This window comes from Ursus arctos, unplaced genomic scaffold (genome assembly GCF_023065955.2).
Source record: "Ursus arctos isolate Adak ecotype North America unplaced genomic scaffold, UrsArc2.0 scaffold_8, whole genome shotgun sequence".
NCBI lineage: Eukaryota > Metazoa > Chordata > Mammalia > Carnivora > Ursidae > Ursus > Ursus arctos.
In genome coordinates, this window is record NW_026623100.1 from 35,153,771 (window position 1) to 35,172,503 (window position 18,733).

Below are 18,733 nucleotides of genomic sequence, written 5' to 3' on the forward strand. Positions count from 1 at the left end.
CTCTCTCGCTGGCTGTCTCTATCTCTGTCGAATAAATAAATAAAATATTTAAAAAAAAAACAGTCCAAGTAATAAAACAATAATTTTTTAAAAGAAAAGCAAAATAAAGCAGCAACAATAAAATACTATTTTTGCTTATCAAATTTGCAATTTAAAAAAAAGTAGTATTCCCTAATTTTGGGAAAGATGTAGGCAAAGAGATGCTCTCATAAGACTGGTGGTTAAGAGCCTAAGTTAATCTATCCTTTCTGGAAGGCATTTGGGCCATATGAAGATCATTGAAAGTGTGCATACTTTTTATCTAGCAATTCTACTTCAAGACTATATCCTAAGGATAAAAATAAGGATGTACACAAAGTCGGTATTATTATTACTATTAGTCTTACTATTAGTCACCTAAGGGGCAATAATAAGGGATTAAATCATGGTAGGTACACAGTAGAGATCCATAGGAAGTTTATTTATTGTCAAGGAAAACTGTTTACAATGTATTGCTAAGTATAAAAAGCAAGTCACAGAACAGTATGTATGATATGAACCCATTTATGTAATGAAATAAGTGTGTACACATCCATATATATGCACAGAAAAAAGATCTTTAGGCATGAACCAAAATGGCAATAATACATACCTCTGACTAGTATTATTAGTATGATTTCTTACTTCCTTCTTTATTCTTTGTGTTCCCACTTTTGAAAGAAACATGGCGGTGCGACATAGACCCCTTCCCTACCATCTGCCTGGTGGGGAGCCCTGTCCAGAATTCCCATTTGACTGTGAGCATCTACACCCCTTATGTGTGACGTATATGCTATTTCTTATGCTGCTGTTTAACTTTTCAAACCTAATCTTGTCTCTTCAATTCTCTAAACCGTGGGTAAGGTCTGTGTCTTACAGCACTTAGGACATAGCAAGTTCTTGGCAAATGGCCCAAGAAAGAACATGTCACCTCTGTGCCCATGACCCTGTGGGCTCCCTGAGCATGCACTGGTTGGCTCCACAGGTGTGGCTTTCAAGCTCAGCTCCCGGCCAGGCTTGAGGCTGCATGTTGTGGGCCACCTGTCAATCCTGTCCCACTGAAGATGCTTATTGTTACTGCTAATTATTGTTGAGTGATGGGGCTGTTTGTTTAAAGCATAGGTCACTACCCCTACACCCAGAGGCAAAGCCAATCCTATGGCATCCTATAATTAATGAACCAATAAGTATTTCCTCTGGCTTTGATCCAACAGATCCCATCCCACTCCTTCCGCCACCCTCACCCCATTTACAACTTCCCATCTTGGCTGTTGGAGGCCTCCTTTGGAAAAGCACCCCCTTCATCAAAACTACGGGCCTAGTCGGAATAGTCCTGTGTCCCTGGTGTCCCAAGCTTGACTCACCAGCTCCTCCTTGTCCTCCTGAGTGTCCTCCTGCTTTCATATTTAAGCGACTCTGTCATCTAAGCAGTTGAGCCTATAGAATGAAAGAGCCCTAAGAGACCACTGTTGGAAGGACACGGGATTTTTTATGCAAATTCAATAAGTTAATTTTCATGGTTGTCCATAATCTCTGCAATCAGTACTCACTTTGGTTAAACTGTCTGCAGAAAAAAATATACAAAAGCCATCAGAAATGGGAGAAGTCAGAATCTGGGAGAAAAGACCAGTCAACTGCTTTTTCCCCCACTCCTTGTAAAGATATAAACAGTCCCTGGTGCTCCCAGGGTTCTAGAAGCAGCAAAGAGGGGAGAGAGGTCCTGCTGTGCTTACCATTAGCATGTGTGAGAGGCTATCTGGAGACCCAACCTAGACTGCCACCATGGGAACCTTAGACCAGGTACTTTATAGCTCCATGTCTCCGCTTCCTCATCTGCAAAATGAGATCATAATGGTGGAACCTGCCTCACATACTGGTTGTGAGGATTAAATGAGTTAATGGAGATAAAGCACTTACAACAGTCGCAAGATACAAGTGAACAAGTCATAAGTGTTTGCCATTGTTAACAGAAGCAGGAGTCACACGAAGCAGGAGCCATGTTGGGAACTGTCTGCCCTTCTGTAGCTGACGGTTTCTCAACCTCAGCACTGTTAACATTTTGGGCTGGACAACTGTTGTGAGCAGCTGTTCTGCACATTGCAGGATGTTTAGCGGTATCCCTGGCCTCTCTCTACCCACTATATGCCCGTAGTACCCCCCAACCCTCCCACATACCAATTTGTGACAACCAAAAGTATCTCCAAACATTGCTAAATGTCCCCTGCTAGTGGGGCTGGGGCAAAATTGCCCCCTTTCAGAATCACTGATATAGTCCTATAAAAGCCACTGTCATGGGGGCACCTAGCTGACTCAGTTGAGCACTGAATCTTCTTTTTTAGAGGGGAGGGACAGAGGGAGAGGGAGAGAAAGAATCTCAAGCAGGCTCCATGCCCAGCACGGACAGATCCTGATGCAGGGCTCGATCTTGCAACCCTGAGATCATGACCTGGGCCGAAATCAAGAGTCAGATGCTCAACCTACTGAGCCACCCAGCTGCCCCTAGAGCACCTGACTCTTGATCTCAGGGTCAGGAGTTCCAGCCCCACATTAGGCGTAGAGTTTACTTTAAAGCGGGGTGGGGGGGGTTGTCTGTGCCTGGGTGGCTCAGTTGGTTGGGTGGCTGCCTTTGGCTCAAGTCATGATCTCAGGGGTCTTGGGATCAAGCCCCACATTGGGCTCCCTGCTCAACAGGGAGTCTGCTTCTCCCTCTCTGTCCATCCTTCCCCCTGCTTGTGTACTCTCACTCTCAAATAAATAAATAAAATCTTAAAAAAAAAAAAAAAAGCCACTGCTATGGAGAATCTATGCCACATACTCTGAGCAGGTATGGTGTGGATCCAGGACTAAAGGTCGCACAATGGAGCCCCCTGTGATTTGATGTAGGAGCTGCAGGTGGGGAAGTAAAGAGCGGCCAGTTCTGTTTCTGTAGGTGGCTGCCATTTTCTCTCCCTGCAGATGGAATGGGAAACCAGGGCCTGCTCTAGTTGGGAGGGTAACTCACCCCTGAGAGACTAAGAGGGTACGAAGAGAAAAGGAGTCCAGGAGCTGACTCTCTGGCAGCTTGTGTCTGTGGCCTTAATTAGAGAGAGCCCTGTTGAGCCCAGAGGGAAGAAGGCCATACAGGATTCAGACCTAAAGACTTGGCCATGGCAGAAAAAATGCTCTCACCTAGTGAGGCCTCTGGGCACAGGAGCCTCTGCAGCCCCTCTGTTCTCAGGAAACAAGCAGGCTCTGCACTTGATTATGAAAAGAAACACACTAGTCTTTTCATATAATAACCTCCTGACCATTTAGCACTATTGAAGCTTAACATGCACTTATTTTGACCCGGGAGTTGCTACAAACGTATTCTATAGCTCTATTAGCACAGGTACACAGCATCTACACAGGGCCTGGGGTGTACTAATCCAGAGTACAGGCTTGGGACCTCACTGCCCGGTTCAAATCCCAGATCTACCACCTACCAGATAGGTGACTACAGGAAAGTTATTGATCTCTTTGTGACTTAATCCCATCATTTGTGAAGCAGGGGCAATAATAGGGCCTATGTCATTGAACTATTACAAGGGTTACTGACTTACTGCATGCAGAGAATAATGTCTGTGGTCAACAAATATTAGATATTGTTACGTTCATTGTGCTCTTAACTAGTAATAGCCAAAAATTTGGACATTTATCCGATCAACTGGTTACATACATGTGGCACATCTATTCTATAGAATACTGGACATCATTAAGAGAAATGAAGTTGAACTATACCCACTTAAATAACAGAATTTATTTAATAAGATCAAATGCTAAATAAAGAATCAAATATGTTGCAGATAAGCATAGTTTGGGATTATTTGTATATAAAAAGAGCTATACAGAAATGGTTACATATCATTCTTGACTGCATAGAAAATTTTCTAGAAGAACCATCAAGAAACTGTTAGCGGGGCGCCTAAGTGGCTCAGTCCATTAAGCATCTGCCTTCGGCTCGGGTCATGATGCCAGGGTCCTGGGATGAAGCCCCACATAGGGCACCCTGCTCGGCAGAGAGCCTGCTTCTCCCTCTCCCTCTGCCTGCACTCTCTCTGTCAAATAAATAAATAAAATCTTAAAAGAAGAAGAACAAGTTGTTAGCAATTGTTATATCTAGGGAGTAGGAATAGAGGACTGGAGAACTTTTGCTTTTTCCTTTGGTACTGTTAAAATTTTCTACTATGAGCATGTATATTTTTGAAAACAATATTTTTTTAAAGATTTTATTTATTTATTTGTCAGAGAGAGAGAGCACAAGCAGGTGGAGCAGCAGGCAGGGAAAGAAGAAGGCTCCCCACTGAGCAAGGAGTCTGATGCGGGGCTTGATCCCAGGACCCTGGGATCATGACCTGAGCTGAAGGCAGACGCTAACTGACTGAGGCACCCAGGCATCCCTAATATTGTTTTTTAAAAAGAACAAGATAAATTTATATCTACTGATATGGAAACATTTTAAAGGTATATTGCAATTTTTTTTCAAAAGTGGCAGAATATGAATAGCACAAACCATAGGAATGAATCTCGGTTCACAAATTCAAGTGTGCAGGAAACCAAATTTTAAGTTTCTATAGCTCAACTCAATGTTTCTGGTAAGCTTCCATTGTGCCAAAAGGAAACAATTCTAGGTGTGTCTGAGTTCTCCAGAATACCGAGAAGTGCCAGGCATGGAACAGAGGAGGTGGCTGTGAAGCTGGCTGAAGCCGTATCTAATAGCCTCTGCTGCTCTCTGCCACCCATGGGCATCCAAGAATCTTGGACGAGGCTGCCTGTGTCCCTACAGCTCGGTCCCACCAAGTGGCCACTACTCTCTGGGATCTTACTCCCGCCTGTTCAGGTGATTGGCTAGAAGGCAAGGTGGGACTCTGGAGACCCCAGATCTTTCTCCCCTGTCTCTCCTGCCCTGAGTCAGTTTGGGGAGGGGAGGTCTGCAAAGAGTTGGGGGTCTTTCCATTCCAGCTGAAATCCTTCTTCCTTCTTGTTTCTAGCCAGGGTATTCAGTCTGTGCAAAAGAATCCTTTTCCTTCAATGTACTGGTCCACAAACCCTTAAGTTCTCCTAATGCATAAGCTTTTGGCACACAAAAGCCAGAGACACCTGAAACTTGATTCCATTTTCCAATCTGGGGAGCTAGCTCAGGAGGAAATGTGCTCCAAGAATGTGAGAGTGGGAAGGGGGGAAATCCAAGAGGAGGAAAGAGATTAATTTCTCAAATATTATGCCATCCACACATATGTGTAAATGTAGAGCAAAAAGTCTGAACATTCCCACCAAAGAATTAACAGAGTCTACCAGTAGGGTAAGCTTTTAAGATAGGGGAAGGGCTAGAAGGGGAGCTTTACCTTTTTATTTTATGTATTTTTTTTTAAGATTTTATTTATTTATTTGACAGAGAGAGAGGCAGTGAGAGAGGGAACACAACCAGGAGGAGTGGGAGAGGGAGAAGCAGGCTTCCCGCCAAGCAGGGAGCCCAATGCGGGGCTCGATCCCAGGACCCTGGGATCATGCCCTGGGCCGAAGGCAGACGCTTAATGACTGAGCCACCCAGGCGCCCCTATTTTATGTATTTCTAAACTGCTTTTATGTTTTAATGATGAAGCTCTATTCAGTACTGCTTCTATCATCTACTATTTTAAATATATAAATACACATATTTTTTTTCCCCTCCAGGCTGGAGTTGGAGGGTGATGCAGGTCACACCTGTTTGGCCCACTGAAGGGCAGAACCTTGGGGATTGTATTTGCATGAAGGGTTGAGAGACTTGTTAGGAAAGAACTCTTTCTAAGGGAAGAAGGAGACAAGCACAATGAGCTGACCCAGAGCCAAAGCTTTGCTCAGTGGAAAGGAGGAAGTAATTTGGAGCTGAAGTAGTAGTTGTGATGTACACATATCTATGGGACCAAACCTCAAGGCTCTGTAAAGCAATGGGGGTGCCAACAGCCTCACAGATCAGCTCCTACAGTGGAGCCAGCTGACCTCATGCCAACAGGAGTGTCATTGGCTCCCAGTAGGTGTGGGGTGTCTAATGGGTGCGGCAATGTCCAGCCGAACTGATAGCTCCATGGGGTGTGGCAGGGGCAAAGGGAGGTTGCAGAGTTGGAGGAGGGGAAAAGATAGCTGGGAGTAGGAGGGTGTAGCTGTCCAACCTTATCCACCAGCACATGGGAGACACACACCCTGGGGACGCCCAAAATGCTCAGGGGGTGAGGGTGTGGGAGGTAGGCAAGACCTGGAATTCTACACTGGCAGGTAGGAACAAGAGTCAGAGATACACATGGACGAGCTCTAATGATGTGATGAGTGCACAGGTGTCCAGGTGTGTGCATAGGCGGGGAGCACAGAAGAAGGAGCCACAAAGTCTACATGGGAGGGGTCAAGGAAGGTCTCCTGAGTCAACTGACGTTGGTAATTCAGGGTGGGTGGGAAGGGTGGAGGGCATGAGGAACTGAGCTGTGAGGGAGCTAGCCAGAGTCTGGGGGAACTAACCGAAAGCACCTCAGACTCAATACAGGGGAGTGGTCATTGAGGCCACGCAGATTGTGTTCCATGATAAGGAATCTGAACTTTATCCTGCTGGCAATGGTGAAGCTCGGAAGAGGGCTTTATGCAGGGAAATGAGATGAACAATTACCAGGCAAGTTTTTCACCACAACACTTCCACCACTCCTAGCTAACTCCCACCAAGTGTGTAGTCTCAGAGTGTTGCTTCCTCCAGGAAGTGTTCCCTGACCACCCCTTGGACTCCGCTAGCCCTCAGACTTGTAGAGGCTCCCAAGCACCACCCCCTCTTTTACTTCCCCCTCACGCTGTGTCTTGATTACCTGTGCCCTGTACTTTTTTCTGTCCCCTCCTACACTGTGAGTGCTGGAGGCCAAGGACTACCTCTCCTATGTTCTATGTTCTATCTCCAGCACCCCACACAGTGCCTGGCATGATAAGTATCAATATGTATTTATTTAACAGAAAACACAACAACAACAACAAAAAAGGCTGTGAGAAGATAATCTTGTAGTTTCCAGCCAGAGCTGCAGATTACAAATTGGAAAGGGGGACAGGGGGACCAGGGAGAAGGCTCATGCAATAGTTTGGTTAAGGAGTGAGGAGGGCCTGACCTGAGCGACTGGTGGTAGAACTGGAGAGCAGAAAAAGATTGAGAAAATATTTAGGAGGCAGCACTGATAGGCCTGGGTGATTAGATGAGGGAAGTGAGGGGATCAGATAAGGAGAGGAGGGCTCCTGGGCTTCTGGCTTAAGCAGTGGGTAGATGACAGATTAACCAAGACTGGCTATTCTGGAAGAGGAGGCAACGTGTTGGGGAAGATGATGAAATCAGTTTAGACATGTTGACTTTGACATGCCTGTAGGGCATACAGGTGGAGAGGTCCCAAGGGCAGCTGGAATCATAGCACTGGAGCCTAGGACACACATCTGGACTGAAGATAGAGATTTGGGAGCTATCAGCCTACAGGTGATGGTTAAAGATCAAGGAGGGGATAAGATAACCCATGGAGCAAAGGAGGAGGGAAAATAATAAGGAGGATCCCCACCTGTAAGAGGTAGGCTGGGGGGCGGGGGAATTGGAGGGGAAGGAAACATGAGAGAGGGAGGGAGAAGTGAGCAGTATCACAAGGAAGAAGTGGCTTCAAGGACTAGTGAACAGGGTCTAACAGTGTGTAGAAAATGAGAGCTGGCCCCAGCCCCGGCTCCCCTTAACAGCTGAGAAAACTGAGGCCTAGGGATAGTGAGGGGTTCAAAACCACAAACTATTATTGCCCATGATCTCACACATCGGTGGTTCTCAAATTATGATCCCTGGAGTCCTGGGGGTGCCAAAGACCCTTCCAATGTGGCCCAAGAGTTAAAAAAACATTTTTATAATAATACCAAGACTTTTTTGCCATACTCACGTAGTTGACATTTGAACTGATAATACAAAAGCAACAATGGGTAAAACTGCTGGGGACTTAACACAAATCAGTGAAGTCATATTCCTCACCCCAGGCACTTTGGTTTAACAAAAAGGCTAGCCTCACATAAGAATGCCCATGATAGAACAACAACTTCTGATTTTTTAACATGACCCTCGGGTGCCTGGCTGCCCTGTGACTCGTGAACTCAGGGTTGTGAGATTGAGCCCCACGGTGGGTGTAGAGATTACTTAAAAATAAAATCCTAAAAAAAAAAAAAAATGACCCATGAGTGCATCTTGTTGATAGTCTGTGCATAAAGCACTTCTGCTGCATACCAAAGTACTGGGTAAATTTATGTGATCGTTTGAATTGAGAAATGAACTACCTCCTTTGTTCATGAAACATTTTTATTAGAAAAATAACTGACACCTCCCCCCCCCCCAAAAAAAGGAAAGAACGACTGACAAACTATGATTACTCGGACATGGGCATTTGGCAGTCATTTTCTCAAAAATGAATGAAGTGAGCTTGTCACATCAAGGAAAACTGACAGTATTTTTTGTCAATGATAAAATTTGAACTGGCAAGTGAAAATTAGAATTTTAGAAAACTTGTCTCCACACCATGAGCTTCACAGCTTCCTGGCACTTAAAGACTCTGCTGATGACATCAGTGGTAATACTAAGGAATGTAATATTATGGATTGAAATGTGTCTACATTGGGCAGATCTGCATAAATCACCGACCCATTATTTTCCAAATGACCAATGCATGATGCCACAAAATCAAGCATGAACTAAAGAACCATTCAAAGTGTAAGACAGATGAACGGAGTTTAACATAGCTGAGGATGAGAAGTTCATTAATATGGTTTCAGATCTCACATTGCGACTACCTTTCAGAAACTGCCATTTGTCCAGTTTTGGTGAAATATCAAAGATATCCACAATTATCTGAAAAGGCTATTAAAAATACTCCTACTTTTTCCATCTACAAATCTGTATGAAGTAGGTTTTTATTCAACTACTCCAACCAAAGCAACTTATCATGATAGACTGATAAAGCAGCAGATACGAAAATTCAACTGTGTTTTGTTAAGCCAGTCATTAAAGACATTTGCAAAACTGTAAAATAATGACTTTCTGAATATTTTTATTTTAGACAATACATTTTTATAAAAAGTATGTTAATATGTAAAGGATTTATTATTGTTATCTTTACATAATTAAATACTTTTAAAGTCTTTTTCTAATATTCGTTTCCCTATTTGTATTATGGTAAATATCTACAGCAACAGCCCACATAAATAAAGGTGTATAATATTTACACGCTCAATAATTTTTAAGTGTAAAAGGGTCCTGAGACCAAAATATTTGAGAACCACTAATACAGACCACCCTTTCCTGCCTCCCGGTTCTTGGAGCTTATTTCTAGGACACCCACCCCTCCCATGCACTTCTCCGCAAATACAGAGTTACAAAACAAAATAAAAAATAAAACTGAGCTGAAGAAGAAATGAGACAGCAGGCACAGTGAGCTAAACAGAGAATAAGACCCCTTCTTTCCCTTCAAAATAATGTTCCTTTAAGGACCACGGCCTGGTAACTAACCCTGCCAGGGTAGGCTGGGTTCCTCTACAAGCCCTTCCTACTGCCCCCTGTGGGAGAAGAAAGACTGCGGGAAGAGGGCTCAGTGGGAGTTCAGGTGTCATCTCTTCACATTCAGTATCTGATTTGATACAACAGCCAATGAAGTAAGTAAGGCAGGTGGGGCCATTCTGTATTAGTCACTATTTACAAGGGAGGAAACAGAGGTCTGTGTCTTGCCTGACACCAACCAGTAAATAAAAGATTGGGGGTGGGGACAGGAGCACTGGGTTATTACCCAGGGTTCCCTCCATTGGGCACTAGCTCTAAGACGCCTCTCTTCCCCACTCAAGCCTAGAGGTCCATCATTAAAGATGCATTATTTTACTTGTAAGTTCTTCTCTTATGTTTATAAGCCACATAGATTTCTTTTTTCAATCCTCTGTTCTTTCTTTGGGGTAACTGATCTTTTTCTAATAGTTTGTAAGAAAAAGTGACCCTTTGTATTGTTTTTCAATTACAAAACTGATTTTAAAATGATGAAGAAGTGGGGTGCCTGGGTGGCTCAGTCAGTTAAGCATCCAACTTGAGCCCAGTATTGGGATTCTCTCCCTCCCTCTCCCTCGCCCCTCCCCCCACCGCGTACACCTTCTCTCTCTCTCTCTCTCTAAAATAAATAAATAAATCTTTTAAAAAGTGATTAAGAAGTAAAAGTTAATGAAATAAAAGTCAGGGGCGCCTGGGTGGCTCAGTCAGTTAAGGGTCTGCCTTCGGCTCAGGTCATGATCCCAGAGTCGTGGGATTGAGTCCCACATTCTCCCTCTGCCGCTTCCCCTTCTTGTGCACGCTCTCTCTTTCTCTCCCCCTCTCTCAAGTAAATAAATAAAATCTTAGAAAGAAAGAAAGAAAGAAAGAAAGAAAGAAAGAAAGAAAGAAAGAAAGAAAGAAAGAAAGAAAGAAAGAAAGAAAGAAAAAAGAAAGAAAAGGCAGAAAAATAAACAATAGATATAACACAAAAGCTGGTTCTTGCAAAACAGAACTCTAACAAAACTAACCATGAAAAAAGCATGAAGCATTAAATATGCAATATTGGGAATGAAAAAGGGAAGATACTGTAGAGAAATGAAAACAAGACTATGAAAATTTTATGCTAATAATTTTTAAATTTTGAGAAATTTTATTTTATTTTTTTAAAGATTTTATTTATTTATTTCACAGAGAGAGAGGGCACGAGCGGAGGGAGGGGCAGAGGGAGAGAGGTGCAGGCTCCCCACCAATCAGAGAGCAGAGAGCCCAACCACAGCCAAAGGCAGATGCCCAACCGAGACACCCAGGTGCCCCGTCCCCAAACTCATTTCTGAGCCTGATGCTGGAATGGGATAGAGAAGGGGTCCAAGGAGTGTGATGGTGTGTGCAATAAAGGGAGGTAGTTGTCTAACTCTGAGCCCTGTTATTGGGAGCTAATGCAAGAGAACTATCCTTTATACCTTAACACTGTCTGTGGCCCAAATGAATATCCAACACACGTAAGCACTAGTGTGTCTCTAATTTGTCAGTTGGATGAAAAAAGTAAAATCTGTTAGAATGTGTTACTTTGTCTATACCAGCTTGTGACCACTAGCATTATCTCAAGCAACAGACACCAGAAGCACCACTACTACAGTGTGTGTGTGTGTGTGTGTGTGTGTGTGTGTGTGTGTGTGTGTGTGTGTGTGTGTTGGGGGTGGAAATCCATTAAATATTATAATAATGATAGGAAAGGTGATCGCCTTCAGGATGGGGATGGCCAATGTATATAACATTGCTGTGGTCAAGTTGTGAGGTCGTGGGGGATAGGAGTGGGAAGGAGACCACAACAGAAAACTGAGTTTAGACAGAAAAGGTTCCTTGGTGGACCCTGCAATGATTTAGTCTTCAATTGACCCTAGCCCCTAATGGCCCCTAGGGGAGATGCTTCAGTGGACTCCTAACCTTGCTCAAAGCCTCAGGGGTGGGATGGGACGTAGAGGACAAATACTTACTGTGACCCATAACTTCTGCTCACTACCTGGGTCTGGAGTGGCCAGCCTGTCAAATAACAGAAAACCGATGCTGCAGTGACACTTACCACACCCAAGGCCAGGACACTTGACTAGGCATGTTCAAGTGCATTAACAGACAGGGTGGGTTAGAACAATTTAAAATCTGAACCATACCAGATGTTTGGTGGTCCTTACCAAAGTCAGCCTCTGGAGGAAAGGGCAGATAGGAATCCGCAACAGCGAACTAAAAACCTACAAGAGTAAGGAAGCGCCGAGTCACAGGCACTTCCTAGTCCAAGCTGGTATTATGATTTGAAAGGCCCTAAGGAAGGTCCCCACACCCTCCACCTATCTAGTGAAATTATGCCTCTAATCCCCAAATTAGAGTTCTCTTCCCTTCATTGTACTCCCACTAGTCTGGGCAGTGCTGGGTGAAGCCAGGACCAGTGTTACTCTGAGCTGTTGGCACTCATCCGCCCCGGTTCAGATGAAGACTCCAAGGAAGAAGTGTGATGGAAGTAACAATGAGGACACAACTTTTTAATATTGCCTGTTACTGATTCTATTGCTGGTCTGGACTTTCAGGTCTCTCTCCCTAACCCCACCAAACCTACTTGGGTTCAATATTCGGAAACAGTAAGCTGCTTCTTCAAAGTACCCACCACTGCCTGCCACCAGAGACCTACTAAATCAGGTTGCTCAGCATGTGCTCTACGTAGGCCCAAGGGCTAGAGGTGAGTAACTCAAGACTTCCCTCTGCAGCTGCCTCTGTATCCAGGATGGAGTGAGCGACATTGGAGGTGACACAGCAGGAAGCCTGGTATATTTTGGTGTGATCTGTCAGGCCCTTAGAAGAAACCTTCCAAATATATCCCCCCACTCCAGACCCACCCGGCACCTAAAATTTCATTAGAAGGCCCTTAAAATTACTCAACAGGTTCCCAGAAAAACACAAAGATCTCTTAACTCGGGGTGAGGGTGGGGGACTAGTGAGAAGTCACATTCAAACAACAAGCCCTGGAATTCCTAGATGAGGGCCTAGGGATGGCAATCCAGTGGGAAGAGGAGTGAGGGTGGGGAAGTTGGAGGGCTGGGAGTATCTATAATAAAAGTGCATTTTCACAGCAAATACAGTTTTTAATCACATCAAAATCAATCCCGTCCCCCCTTAGTCATTTTGCCTGTCAGAGGCAGGCAAACACCCAAGAATGAGCTGAGGAATAAAGGAATTCTCCGCAGGGTCCTCTCCCTGGAGGAGACCAAGGAAGGGAGTGCAGCCTCAGGAAGGGAGTGCAGCCCCTTGGGCCAAGAATGGCAGGAAAAGAGCACAGTAAATTGTGGGCTGGATTGCCCAGTCACATGATGGGATCTCGCTGCTTCTTGTCACGTAATCTCTTTTTCCCTCCTCCTCTGGTCTCTCCCTCTCCTTCTTTCCCCTCCCTCTGCTCTGTTTTGATTTGGTTAAAATAGATGCAAACTCTGGTCTTTTCTATTTTTAATACCTAGCCATTACATAATCCACAACGTAATTGCTGACTTGAAAAACTATTGGCAAGAGTAGAAAATCCCCAGAGTTTTAAACAGGAAAAGGATTATTACTGCACAAAAGCCTTTGGCAGTTTTACTGACTGGTAAACCGTCTGTAATCGTCACTTGCCAGGGGAAGTCACATGGGCCCTGGGAAACACTCTCCCCACCTCAGCGAAAGCAGGCTGGGGGAAGGGATGAACCACAGCCTAAGCTGGAAGGAGGCTGCTTTGTGTGCCCGGGCAGGGGGCTGGGTGGGATGCCTGGAGCGCCCACTGGGCCCAGACACCAGGGCTAAAGGAGTGAGCTTCAGGTTACCTGCCCTCCCCAGGCCACCTCTTAACTGCTTTTGTTCCTTGCTAGAGAGTAAAGTCTCCAGCATCCGCCCCCCTCATCAATTTCCTGGGCCTTCATACAGCCTCCAACACACTCCTGAGCAAGCCTGAGTGAGAGTGGACTATCCCAGTTAAATATATGATTTTATCAAGACACAGGAGCAAGGAAGGCTGCTTGTTAATCACTGAGCACTGAGACCTGACCAACTCCTCTGCTTTCCATTTATTTCCAACTACCATACTATGTAATTCTTCAATAAAATGAGCTAATAAAAATAAAATAACTAGAGATCCGGGAAAGGGTTGGAAGGGGAGCAGATTTTGCCACCCCAAAATATGTCTCTTTGGCATAAGGATTTTTCTGAGCTAAAAGCAATCAAAACACAGCAAACTTAGGAAAAGCTCTTTACCTCTCCCAACTGACTAAATTTACCCTGGGAGGGGGCCTATGCCAGGACACTATTACCAGAGACACCTTTTTACCTAAGAAACTTATTATCTGCACAAAAGGGCAACCTCTGTTTTCCAAACACCTCCTCTTGTGAATGGCCTTCCCTCCCTTTGCATCCCCAGACTCTTACCCCTTTCCTTAGCTCAGGATGTTATCTAAAACTTCAATTACTTGACTGCCCTTTGGGCCTCATTTTTTATGGGGCTCCCATGTATATGAAATTTGGTTTTCTCCTGCAATGTATTTTATATAATTTAATTATTAAACCAGCCAAGTACTCTAGGAATGAAGAAGGGAACATTTTCCCACCTGCCCAGGTTTCACAACCAAATCAAAATTATCTCATTAAGACCAACTGTATGCATGTTGGGGATATCACTAGTGTAGGAGATACAGAGGGGACAGGGATAGCTTTCCCTGATTTTGCCAATTCTGCCACAGCCCCAACCCCGATAATGGAGGACAGCCAGTCCAACGTGGGTACCTACAGATGACAATTCCTTCAAAAAATGTTTGCTGAGGGGCATCTGGGTGGCTCAAACGTCTGTCTCTTGGTTTCGGCTCAGGTCGTGATCTGGGGTCATGAGATTGAGCCCTGGGTAGGGCTCTGCACTCAGCAGGAAGTCTGCTGGAGATTCCTTCCCCCTCCCTCTCCCTCCCCCTCTGCTCCTCACCCCCTCACCGCTGCCAACACACACATACTCTCTCTCTAAAAAATAAAATCTTAAAAAAAATGTTTGCTGAATGCCACACATTGAACTACCTGCTATGGACGTAAGTGAACAAAATCACTGCCCTCATAGAACTGCCAGTTCAGTGAGAGAGATGGACATTAACCAAAATATTACATATCATTACAAACCATGATAAAGGCTTACGGACGGAAAAGTGTAGGGCACTAGGGGCATTTAGATCAGGGAGACCCGAGAGGTCCTGAGGGTTCCTAGAATATTACCCTAGGGACTTCAGGGTCCTTTTAATTCAGCATCTGATCTTCCTTCCCTTCCCCCTCCCTCCCTCCTTGCTTCCTGTAGTCAATATTTACTGGGTTTTTTCCTATGTACAGAGGATAACGCTAAGTCCTTTATATATATGGTCTCATTTGATTCATACAACAAACTTAGAATTCAGCACTTTAAGACAAAAGGGTCTGATGAGAAAGGCCAAACCACACTTCGTAATGAGAACTATATACAATTCGTAACATGAATTAAGACTCTACTGCCTGCAGGTGTCAAATATCCCAATCACACTTTCCAAAATAAAACAGGAAAGCCTAGACCCATGTAAACGTCCAGAGTGAGACTAGCATAAAGCATGGTTAGATCCAGGTGCTCGAAAGATGCCACCTAGGCTCCGTCTCCACCTCACAACTCAGTTTTCACCTGTGTTGGCTCCAGCACTCCCCCTGGGGTGGCAAGATGACCACTAGCAGCCTCAGAATTACGCACATTCTACAGGCTTGGCAATCCAGTTGGAAAAAAATGAGAATTCACTTCTTAATAGTTCCAGCAAGTCCAGAGTCCTAATTGACCTGGATTTGAGAGCATACCAACATCAACTGCTGTTCTTTGATTGGCAGTCATGTGTCCTCCATCTAGAGCCAAGGGATGGACCTGAATCCAGTCTTAGAAGAGAGAAGGACATGGCCCCCCAAAGGAAAATCAATATGCTCTCACCTAAGAAGAGAGAAGGCATGCTAGGCTGTCAAAGCCCACTAATCACTACTGTCCTCGAAGTATGGAATTACAGTGGATTTTAAGACTATACCATATGTTCTTCCATCAGTTGGGTGTTCCTCCCTAAGAAGTGAGCAAGAGTCCTTGTTTAGTGTGATACTGGCTGGATTTGCCCTGGTCCTACTCCAGCTGCTCAGAGACCTTGGCTTCTTGCTCTGAGGCATTTATTGGAGTCTTAATATTTGCTTAAATACTCAGAGCAGTCTCCAAGTCCCAATACTTTGTGGAAGACTGTTCTGCCTCCCTTCAACTCCCAAATGATGTGCCCTACTCAGTGCTGGTGTGACCAGCAAAGCTGCAGTTCTCTCACTCTTTGACCAGCATCACAGGGTTTGTGATATAGGGAAGGAAGAGAATAACCAGCTCTTTGTTGGAAAGTTTTGCTTCCCTTTTGGAGTCTGAACTGAGAATGGCTTCCACTGGGCAGAAAGAAGAATATCAGGGTAGTTCCTGGAATATCTAACACACAGACCTCCATAATAAGGATCCTTGGGGGAGGATCAAGGCTAAACATTCTGTAAGAGTTATACAGCAAGCACCACAGCAATCAGATGTCAGCTGCAACCACTCTCCCTGTGGGCATGTTTTAAAATCGGCCTGGACCCCCCATCCAATGACTCTCCCACAATTTCTGCAAATTCCCAGCAGCTAATGCTCTTAACAGACTCTTTTGGCTCTGACTCCAGCTCCTGCTGGATTTTTTATGTCACTCATGGAAGCTGGTCTCTTCCTTCTGAGCTGAGCTGTCCCAGAGCTGGGACTCAGCTCCCTTTACCCATGCTTTACCAAAAAGAAAAAAATACACATACACAAACTGACTCTTTCGAGCCTGTGTCTTCATCAGACATTCCCAAAGATATGAAGAGGCAGAGGGGTTTTATATTGTTACCAAGCTTCGTGGCTCCTTCACCGTCCCCAGACACTGCTCATATTTGGGAGGTGTCTCCCCTTTGCTCAGGAAACTAAATTCCCCGTATATTATTCAGAGCAACTGAGCTCTCCATCCCCCTCCCTCTGACACCCAATGACCCATACCTGGAGTCAGCCCCACTGTGAACCATCCACTCCAGGTTCCATGCCTGACCAGCACGGAGGAACAAAAGGAAGTTTTTGAACTTCACTCTCTCAGCACCAGCATTCTGTACCGGTGAAGAGAATGGAATAATTTTTTTCCCCTATGAATATGAATTGGGCCACCCCTCTTTGGAACAGAACTGGCTGGAGTCAATTTTGGTTTTAAATACATTTCTATTATACCACTCTATGTAAACTCTCCAGCTCACAGAAAAGCCTATGTTACAAGCCTCAAACAATCTCCATACACCCATACTGGGGTCTACTAACACTAGTAATATAATTAAGGAAAGCGGTGCTTCTGTCCCAAAAGTGTTGCCTGTCTCTGAAAGACAAAGAGGTTTTTGGCCTTATGCCACCCTGTGATGGAATTCCTGTTGTTTCCAGGCTAGAGTTTTAGAGCCTCAAATTCCAGTGAAATAGATAAAACTAAGCTACCTGCTTCAAGGTCTCCTTTCACCTAGGTTGGTGGGGGCCTGAGACTAAGATTAAAACCGGCTGAGAGTCTTCTCCAAAGAAGAGGCAAGGACAAATGCAAGAAGCAGGTTTCCTCTCAAGACTCAGGCTGGCTCTAAGTCTTGCCTTCCTGGGCCAATCAGGTAATGTTCCTTTTTCTTCCAAGGGAAGGAACGACATAGCCTTCCAACCAGAGGAGGTCTCAGCCCCTTCCACTGCATCACAGGCGGGAGGCAGAGAGGCTCTACAAGCGTGTGAATACCAAAATGTAGCAAATCCTAGGGAAAAAGAATTCTGAGCTTTGAATTCCTTTGTTCCTCACAGGAAGAAGTATAACTGTAGATACCAGGGCCCACTAGCCTCCTTCAGGAATTTTTTTAGTTTCTGGAAAGGGAAAGGTAGTGAGAAGTCTCTAAATTCTTCTCAGAGGCTAAGATTTAAAATACTAGATCAATCTTTTACATAAGGGGAAGACAAAAGTTGACATTTCATTCATTAATGTTGTAATTAGAAGAATAAAACCTTAAATATTTTTTAATCTAAAGGAATCCTTTATAAAATTCAAAACAGAATAAATACATCCAAATCAAATAGGAATGTTTTAAAAAAAATAAATGGGAACATTCTATTCATATTCCTCTGCACCTTGCTCCTTTCACTAATACAGAAAGTTAACTTCAAAGTTTTCACAGCTGGAGCACCTGAATGGCTCAGTTGGTTAAGTGTCTGACTCTTGATTTCAGCTTAGGTCATGATCTCCGGGTTGGGAGATCGAGCCCTGCACTGGGCATGTAGCCTGCTTAAGATTCTCTCTCTCTGCTGCCCACCCCAGCCTGCTCATGGACATGTGTGCTCTCTCAAAAGAAAACAAAAAAGTCTTCACAGCCACATAGTATTTCATAGTCCCCTATTCGTGGATATTTACCAAGACAGTGAATATTCCTATCCAGAGAAGTCTGTGCTCAGTTCCTAAATGAAATTCCAGTTTCATCTGGAATGGATAAAATGGATAAGCAATTTTTTAGATGAAATTACAGTCCGCCCTGTTGTGTCTCACCTATTGTATTCTTACCCATTTTCTATTGGGTCTGTTTTTTTCCTTATTGATTTATAGAAACCCTTTATAGATTATAGATATTAATTCATCACCTACTACATATATTGCAAAAATTTTCTCCCATTCTGTTGGCTGTCTTCTAACTTCGTTTATAATGACTTTTGCCAGACAGAAGTTCCTCATTTTTATGTGGCAAAACCAGTTAAAAACGATTCGGAAAGTACTGTCACGGGAGCAGCACAACCTGAGCTCTGAGCCACGTGGCCTCTTCTGCTGGGGGCCACACAATCTTGCTTGGGTTCCTGTGATGAAATGACTGATTAGGCAATCATTTTCTGAGCTATTCACATCTGGTCAGGGAGGTGGTATAAATGAATCAAGTAAAGAAGGAGCAAAAAGAATTGTAAAGACTTTGCTTGTTTGTTTCCAGCTATTTGGAGGCTCTTTCTTAAATGTTTGGAATCATGTTCTAACAATGTCAAAAGAATCCTGAACCATTAAAAACCCAAAAACATCTTTACAAACAATAATCTGAGTA

The 18,733-nt window shown here is 44.2% G+C and overlaps 1 protein-coding gene across 28 annotated transcripts in view; it reads right to left on the reverse strand.

Annotated features, from left to right (window-relative positions):
• ASPRV1 (aspartic peptidase retroviral like 1) overlaps positions 1-18,733 on the reverse strand; it is a 107,206-nt gene that overhangs the window by 38,804 nt on the left and 49,669 nt on the right. Inside the window, exon 8 of one of the 28 annotated variants that reach the window (XM_048222462.2) lies at positions 11,557-11,602. The exons of the other annotated variants lie outside the window; for them this stretch is intronic. The gene's annotated coding sequence lies outside the window, so the exon portion shown is untranslated. The remainder of the gene's footprint in view (positions 1-11,556; positions 11,603-18,733) is intronic. 28 annotated transcript variants of the gene reach the window in all.